Here is a 9,033-nt window from a genome sequence, read left to right as displayed (position 1 = left end):
TACTGAATGTTTTCAGTATTTTGCATTCCTGCCTCAAGGCTCTGGCCCATGCCCGGCTTAGGAACCTCCAGCCAGCCCTGGTTCTGGATGAAGTGACATGGCCCTTTAATCCCCAGGGCGGACTGCTTAGTTACAGAAGTGGCAAAGCTTTCTGTGTTGCAGAAGCACCATTCCAGGGTCACCTCCTCTCTCCTACCGCATGAGGTGCTCCCAGACTCTGCCCATGCCCAGCACCACGCTCCCCCAGGGCGCACACACCACGCCGGAGCCTCCCCTGTTGATGGGCAGCCTCAACCCTCGCTGCTCTGGCCCCGCCTGCCCCCTCCACCCCAGGCACACACACTACCGAGTGAGGCCACCCACAGAGCCATTTAATCATCCTGAGTGCAAGGCCACACCACAGGCTCAGGCAAGGGGAAGGGAAAACAGGACTGCAGCTGTGCTGTGATGTCAGTGATGGGGCAGATGGGCATTCAAATAAAAATGAGAATTACCAGGCAAATATGCCCTTGGCAGAGCAGCTGTTCACTGGCCTCAGGCTTACAAGATTCCCAGATCTGTGTATATTTAAGCAATGGCAGGCCTATAAAACCCCTCCCCAGAGGGCCCCCAGGCGGAGATCCTGTTCCTCTGGACAGAAGCCTTGCTCTTGCCCAAAGCCACAGACCTGCCCTCACCCACGCCTTCACCTTCTCATGGAATTTGCAATCAATCTTAAGGGAGATTGGAATTGGAAAAGCTGATACTGAAGCCCTATAGATCGAGGGTCAGGGATATCACTGCCCAGGAAGGACAGCCCCGTGTTACGCTGGATCATCAGGGAACTGCCAGGCAGCCAGTGTGCATCATGTAAGAGTCCCGGGCAGCAGAGGTGGCTTTCCAAGAAGTTTCAGACTTGACTCTTGCCCTTGGTGAGCTTATACTCTGGGTTAAAAGAGGAAGAAAATGAAGGACAGATGAAAAGTTAAATAAATAGCTTAGCTCTCCTGTAGAAGAAGTGATCTAGGGATCCCTGGGTGGCGCAGCGGTTTGGCGCCTGCCTTTGGCCCAGGGCGCGATCCTGGAGACCCGAGATCGAATCCCACGTCGGGCTCCCGGTGCATGGAGCCTGCTTCTCCCTCTGCCTGTGTCTCTGCCTCTCTCTCTCTGTGTGTGTGACTATCATAAATAAATAAATAAAAATTAAAAAAAAAAAAAAAAGAAGTGATCTAGAGAGGTCTTTTCTTCAGGAAGGCAAAGCAGAGACCCAGAAAGTGGTGGAAGGCCATGGCTAAGCACTGGGTCTGGTAGGACACATCCAGTCTGCAATCCCTCCCACCATTCCCCTGGACGAATGGCAATAACCCCTCCGAGCCTCAGGTACCTTTCTACAAAATGGGACAATAGTTCTGCTCCCTGGGGCTGTGGTGAGGATGGAGCAGTAAGATGTTTGTAAGTTCCAGTTATAAAATAAATACGTCCTGGGGATGTCCCGTACGGCAAGGTGACTATAATTAACAACACTGTGCTGTATTTTTGAAAGTTGCTGAGAGAGGGGATCTTAAAAGTTCTCACCACAAGAAGAGAAACTTGTAACTACGTGAGATGGTGCCTGTTCACTAGACTTACCGTGGTGACCGTTTCTGCAATATATACACATAGCAAATCAGGATGGTGTACACCTGAGACCAATAGAATGTTCTACGTCAATAATATCTCAATTAAAAGAACCGAAGCGAAAACAAGGTTAGCCCTGCCTCGTGATGATAAGGGGAAGAAAGTGTTTGTAAAACCTGGGCTTATAGTAGGCGCTTCATGAATAAGTAGCAGTGATCCCTACGCAAAGAAATGCATGCCCCCAGTCAAATTCTCTGCTCCAGCTCCATGATTATCGGATGTACCATATACTTCCTCACCTCGTCTGTTTCTTTCCTCTCTTTCTTGACTGGTTGTGGATGTGAACATGTAGCAGTTTTTTCTACAGCTTTAAAGAATATCTCCCAGCTCCCCTCTCCCCACCAACCAACTCCCGCCCCTCCCAGCACAGACCCCCTCCACCACCTAAGGTGGGGCTGGACCCGCCCTAGGGTAAGCAGGACCGGTCCTTGTGGAAGGGCAAGGGCAGTAGGCCAAAGCCCCGGGATCTCTCCACCGCAGCCTGGCATGGCTGGCTCCTGCCTCGCCTGCTGCTAGCCTGTCTGGCTCCAGGACAGATGCTTTCCCAGGGACAGGGAAGTGGAAGCAGGGGCAGGTGCTGCTAAAACACAAAGGCTGGCAGACGGGCCAGCTGCCAGAGTGCGGAGGGGACCCTGAGTGTGGGACCACAGGTGGGGCGGGGTGGGGCACATGACAAGCATCTGGACCACTGCACCCTGCCCACGGCTCACCTCCCAAAGCGAATGGCCCAGGCAGGCTGTGCTGAAGGCACCCTTTATTCTAGAGGCCAGGCTCCGGCACTGCTCCTCAAAAGAGGGCTTACCCCAGGCTGGTGAGCAGGTGGCCAACAGCTGCTCCCTCAACAGAGCAAGACTGTCTCCGTGGCTACAAAGCAGGCCCAGATGCCACCCCTCTGCGTGAGAATGTCTCCTCCGGCTGAGACAAGCCCCTCCGCAGAGCTGCCTGAAAAGGGCCATTTGCCTTTAGGAGGGGCTGGCTCCCCCAGCTCCCCTGGCTGCCCACAGGCACCATCGCCCCTCTTCTCTTGCAAGACCCCTTTCTCTTAGCAACTGGCTGCCCCGAGCCAGGAAAGCAAACCAATATATTCTCCAGGCTAATTGCTGTCTATTCATCTCCCCCAGGACCCCCTTTCTCCCCTCAATGCAGGGAGAGAAACTTTGCCCTACTCAGCATGCTGCCATCTGGGGGATTCTGTGATTTGAATATGGTTATGATACAGAAGGTTCTAGAAGTTCCCTTCCTAGCTCCTCACCCCTTCCTTGCCATTTCCCGGGAGACGCTGCCAACCTGGGTCCTGTGGAGTTGTGGATTCAAATCACCCTTGCTATTGGTTACAAGTGATCTGAGAAAGCGCTTCCTGGAAAACCTTGACCATGGCATTTTTAAAGCACAGGATTAAAATAATTTCCCTTAACACCCCCAGCAAACACACACACACACACAGCCATTCCGTATTCGAGGTGGGCTCCACGCAGTCTACTCCAGAGCCACCTACGCCCTCCGCATCTTGAGCGAGAACATCCACCAGCTTATGTTTCCCGTGTTTCTCCAAAAGCGACAAGCGACAAGTCAAAAGTCAAAGTCTGGCTCCAGCATAAACTAGAACAGGGCATGCTGAAAGTGCCCCATCAGTTGATTTGGTTTTGCAAGACACAGGATTTTGTTTTTAAACTCTGTCAATTCAAAGTTCAGTTAATTTGTTTGCATATTGTGTGTCTCATTGGAAAGTCTGCATGATGAGTGAGAGTGATCCCTGTTATATTTAGGTCACAGGGCACGTAAGGAGAGGTCCCAATATCCTGACTGGAGCAGAGTACCGTGCTGAATGATAAAAGGCACCTTGTTTTGTTTCTAAGTGACAGAGGTCCTGTTTTTCAAACACAGCTTACATTTGACCTACCGTGATACTTTCTACTGCCAACAGCCCCGTGACAGGTTCTGGGATGTCTGCAAACCGGAGTCTGGATCTCCAATAGTTGTGACTATGATTTTGGGGACACCTACACATACCAGCTCCTGCCCAGGTGCTTTGCCCATCTCATCTCCAATCCTCATAGCTGCCCTGCCTGGAAGTGTGGATACTCTTACCCCCTTTGGCTAATAGGAAAATAGAGGCTAGGAGAGGCTAAATTCATCCCCAGGGTCCCACACCCAGAATAAGCAACAGCTTCAGGACTCATTCTCAGGCACCTGAATCCCCATGTTCTTTCCTGCTGCGTGTTTAAGAAGAGAGCCCCTGCCCCTCTGGGTGCCAGCCAGACGGGCCTTAGTGCCTGAGGAGAGGGGGCTATGTCTCTCTCCGTGGGAAGGGCATGCCTGGAGCCTGGACCCCATGGATGTGCTCAACCCCCAGCAGATGCGGGAGACAGAGACCCAGCGTGTCCAGGGTTGTGAGTGGGGCCATGACTCAGTCTCCCCAGAAAGTGCCCTGCGAGATGGCAGCGGACAGATCGTCCTGATGGGGAGTGAGTGCAAAGAACAGGACAGAAACAAACTGGTGCAACTGCACCTGGATGCACCGCTCAGGAACAGCTCGGGCAGATAATTGGCTAATCCCATTTCCAGCTGGCTTTGCAGTGCATCTCTCAGCGACCATCATTTTCCAGCCCAGGCCTTCAGCTTCTCCAGGAACCCACATTTTTGAGTGAGCAAAAGGTAAAGAACTGACCCCCCTTTCCACCCGTCCCCTCCCCTCTGCCTCAGCCTGCTGTTGGCACGTACTTGCATCCTTCCCACTGCAGGGGCAGCTCCGCTCCCACACCTTCTCCCCTTGCCTGCACCCATGCACCCCGCTTACCCTGCATTCCCTTGTAGTCCACAGCAAAGCAGAGGTTAAGAGCACCAGTTCTGGATTCACAGAGCCGGGGTTCTAAATCTAATTATGCCACCTACAGGTTGCATGACCTTGGCTATGGAGGTTCAGCTCTCCCTGCTTCAGTTTATCTTTATATGGGGATAATAAACCAAAACCGCATCTACCTGTTATGGGCTGAACTGTCTCCCCCCACCCCACCCCCACTCCCACCATTCGTATGTTGACACCCTAAGCCCCAGTACTTCAGAATGTGACTGGATTTGGAGACAGGCCTTCAGGGAGGTGATTTAATTAAAATGAGGTTGCTGGGGCAGCCCTAATCCAACCTGACAGGTGTTTTTACAAGAAGGGGAAGAGACCCAAGGGGCAAGGTCGCTGGGGAAAGGCCATGTGAGGACACAGCAAGAAGATGGCCTTCTACAAGCCAAGGAGAGAGACATCAGGAGAAGTTAATCTCACCTCGCACCTTGATCTCAGACTGCAGAACTGCGAGGGAACGTCTGTTGTTTACGCTGCTTGATCTGTGGTATTTTGTGATGGGAGGCCTAGCCAATCAATACCCTACCTCATAGCATCGCTGTGGGGTTTCAACTAGATGGAGATGGAGCATCTACATTGCCTTGCAAAGTTCCTGGCTCCTAAGGAGGGTGTCCTATTAGTACAGCCACTTCTGAACGTGAAGCCACTCACTTTCTGTAGCACTCATCTGGTAAGCCTTGTGCCAGTGTTATGAAGGGTTAAGTTCCTGTGAGAGCTAAGTCGGTTCCTTGAGGTCCCGGGTGGGGGGAGTAGATTTCTGGCCTCCGCCTCCAGCCTACCCAAGTGCCTAATCTATAAGGCCTGCTCCAATACACTTGTAAGATATAATATTCTTTCAATCAGTATCTAGGGACTAGAGTAGGGAACAAAGCAGACGGTCTCCAGGAAGTTTATGGTTTAGCGGGGAAGGAGGAGACACTGATCATGTAACATCCTTCGCTTTGAGTGGTGTCCTTCTGCTTCAACCAAGAAGCAAATGAACTCTGAATGGAGGTGCCAGCTTGAGTCCCGGTGATCCAGTGAGAGAGAAGACCGCCGCTAGCACCCTCTGTGTGCCTACACTGTCCCCGGCACTGTGCTAAGCATAAGCAGCCTTCCATGTTAACTTACATTGTCTTCACAACAGCCCCAGGTGGTTGACTCTGTGGTTATTTTGGTTTTACAGATGAGAAGACTGAGGCACAGAGAAGTAACTGTCCTAGGCTCACACAACTTGTAAGAGCTAACAGCCGAGATTCAAACTCGGACAGTCTAGCATCAGAGCCCAAGTGATCAGCAAGAGAGTGCAGATGGAAACCCCCGTCAAAGACAGTTCTCTCAGGCTTGTGGGTTTGTCTCCATGACTGAGCGCGCAGCCACTGTGATGTGGGGTGGGGACTTGGTCTCCCCTCTGTGCTGTAGAATCAGTCATGGACAGGGGAGACAGTACCCATGACAGGTCCCCACACTTTCCCTCTAGTCTTCAGAATGGCTTTGTCCCATACCTCCTGGACAGGGGACAAGAACAGGCTTCAACTAAGAAATGCATCCACAGGAGGGAGTTATATCAATGACTTCTCTTTTGTTTTCCTCTGGCCACTTTGTTGATGTAGACAATAGGACCAGAAGGGATTTTGCTTGTTTTTCCCACATTCACTGCGTGTTAATGAGATGCTCAGCACAGTGTTAAGTGTTTTCCTCTGAAAGAGGCTCTGTCAAAGACTAGGAGACAGATCTCGGATCCAAAGGGTTCCAGACCAAGCAAACACTGCAGGGAGGGAGTAAAAACCAGCGAGGGGCATTCAAAACCTGTCCCACAGAGAAAAAGGCCAGGGGCTAGAGAGAATTTGTGAAAGTGTTTGGAGAGAGCTTTTAGCATATGGCGAGTCCAGCCCCGCCACCCACGGGGCTAAGTGCCTGCCTGCCTCTCCCTTCTCCCCTAGGGAGAGTGGGTACAGCGGGTCCCTTGGAGAGCCTGACATGTACCCCTGAGGCGTGGAAACCTGACCCCATCCTGAAAAATCAAAAACATGAGCTATGGGTTGGCAGCAGGGCACCTGCTGCCTTGTAATTCTGGGGGCAAGTAAGACCCAAATGCTTCCAACCGGCCAGCTGCGAACCTCTGAGAGAGAGAGAGACTGGTATGGGGTTATCTGAGGACCCCTCCTAAAGGGTGTCCTGGAGGGACAAACAGACTGCAGCAGAGAGAAGTTAGGGCCCTTCCCCGGACAGAGCAAGCCATGAGTCAGAGTAGGAAAGTATCCAACCTTTTGGGGTCAGCTGGAGGTAAGAGGGGAGGACTCCTCAGAGACAAAGGGTCTCCAGGGAACTCAAGAAGGACCCAGCAGAGTTCTCCCAGGCCCCGAGAGCTGGAGGCCTATCCCCGAAGGTATGCAAGGCAGGTAGGACACCCTTGTCCCTCCTTCTCCTCCTTCTCTGCTTTGCTCAGTCCTGGAGGGGTCAGAAGTGGCAACAGAGGTGAGGTGTAGAAGGGGGGAAAGAGAGGAACCAATCACAGCCCCCCCACCAGTAGCATCCTCCTGTCTGCATCAGTCAGCTGCTACCACTCACCACTACGGGCCTTAGTCCACCAAACGGGAATTTGGAAGTGATCATTTGCGTTACAAAAGGCTTTTCAAAATGAGTGGGAAATATCAGAAAGGGAGACGAACACGAAAGACTCCTAACTCTGGGAAACGAACAACAAACTAGGGGTGGTGGAAGGGGAGGTGGGCGGGGGTGGGTGGGGGCGACTGGGTGGTGGGCACTTGACGGGATGAGCACTGGGTGTTATTCTGTATGTTGACAAATTGAACACCAATAAAAAAATAAATGTATTATTTTTTTTAAAAAAGGCTTTTCATTTAACCCAAAGCTTTCACCTTTGAAGAAATGTCAACTTTCCTTCTGGGGCCTTCTGGGGCAGTTGGGTGGCTCAGTAGTTTAGCATCTGCCTTTGGCCCAGGTCATGATCCTGGGGTCCTGGGATCCAGTCTCCCATCGGGCTCCCATGGGGAGCCTGCTTCTCCCTCTGCCTATGTCTCTGTCTCTCTGTGTCTCTCAGGAATAAATAAATAAAATATTAAAAAAAAAAAGATCTTCTCCAGCACATTTTAATTATTTGGCTTATTAATATGTTATATATCTCTATGTCATCCTCGTACCCAACAAATGAGCTTCGACAAGCAGACACTACCCCTTATTCTCCTTCAGTCCTCTCCCCGGGGCCGGATCACCAGAACACACTTTTCCAGGACACACGGCTTGTACCAAGTGCGGTGCAGCCACAGCAAGAGCAGCCCACTCCATGTTCAGATTGCTCCAGCTGAACAAATACATAAACCATCCCTCAGCCTTTTCTCTCCCTGCATTTCGAGCAGTAGGTGGTGCTAATAAAAACACCACCTCCTATTTGGAGAGCACTTCACAGTTGCAGAGCCCCCCTCCTAACCCAAAGGCACCCCGCCCCGCCCCCACCCGCACTATCCCAGGCCTTCCCACCCCGAGGCCCCCCACGTGGCTGCCTCCCCACGGATGACCGCCAGCCGCGAGCCGCCCCTGCCTGGCGAGGCCCCCCCCCGTGCGCCCCACCCCGGCGGTGGGGGGGGACCACGTGTCCTGGAAGCATCTCCTCGTGAAGTCAGCGGGCCAGAAACGTGGGCAGAGAGCGCGGGGCAGCGTGTTCAGGTTCTGTTTATTATGTTCTCACAGCCTTGTTTATAGTAAAGGTGAATGACATTATTCCACTTTGCACAGTAATGAAACGACGCGGCGAGATCCAACAGCCAAGCGGGTTATTGCGCGGATGAGCGGCTGCGCCTCTGCGGCCCGGCCACCTGGCCCCGCGCACAGGGAGCGCGGCCTCACCGCCCCGGGCGGCCCCCCACCCCACCCCAACCCCCCCAACCCCCCACCCCCCGCAGTCTCCCATCTGGGGCCCCGCACCCTGTGGGGACCTGGGAGGCCGCGGGCGCAGGAAGACGTTTCCACTCTTGGCTTCTCCCTCCACGATCGCGCCAAGAGGCACAGGTTCTCAAAGGCAGGGGTGACCTCGCGGCCTCTGTTGCTTCCAACCCGGAGGGACGCGAATTGAAAGAGGGCGGCTGAAGGGCAGCGTCGGGCGGAGAATGGAAGTCCTCCGCTTTGCTGGGAAGTAGGCACAGACGGGGTCCGGAGAGCTCCGGGCACGCGCGTCCATGCGGCCCGTGGCCTCGGACGCGCCACTTTGCACCTGTCCCTACTGCTCCAGGAGAAGCAGAGCCCAGGGAGCCGCCTCCCTTCCCCCGCAGGTGCCCTCCCCTGCCGCCTTCCTCGCTCCTACCCTCCCGCAGCTCTCAACACCGTGACAGTCCAGGGCCTGGGGGACTGGGAAGCCCCGGTTGTGCCAAGGAAAAGCAGCCAGGCCCTCCCTGCCCCCGAGCCTGGGCCTGCAGCGGGGACAGGACACCATCGCCCAGCTTTGGTTTGTTCAGAGCAGCAAGTTCTGGGGGGAGCACCAGAGGAGGAAACCAGCCTGGAACCTTCAGCTGCCCATCCAGCCGGAG

The sequence above is a fragment of the Canis aureus genome, chromosome 6 (genome assembly GCF_053574225.1).
Source record: "Canis aureus isolate CA01 chromosome 6, VMU_Caureus_v.1.0, whole genome shotgun sequence".
Lineage (NCBI taxonomy): Eukaryota > Metazoa > Chordata > Mammalia > Carnivora > Canidae > Canis > Canis aureus.
This window is presented reverse-complemented; position numbering follows the sequence as displayed.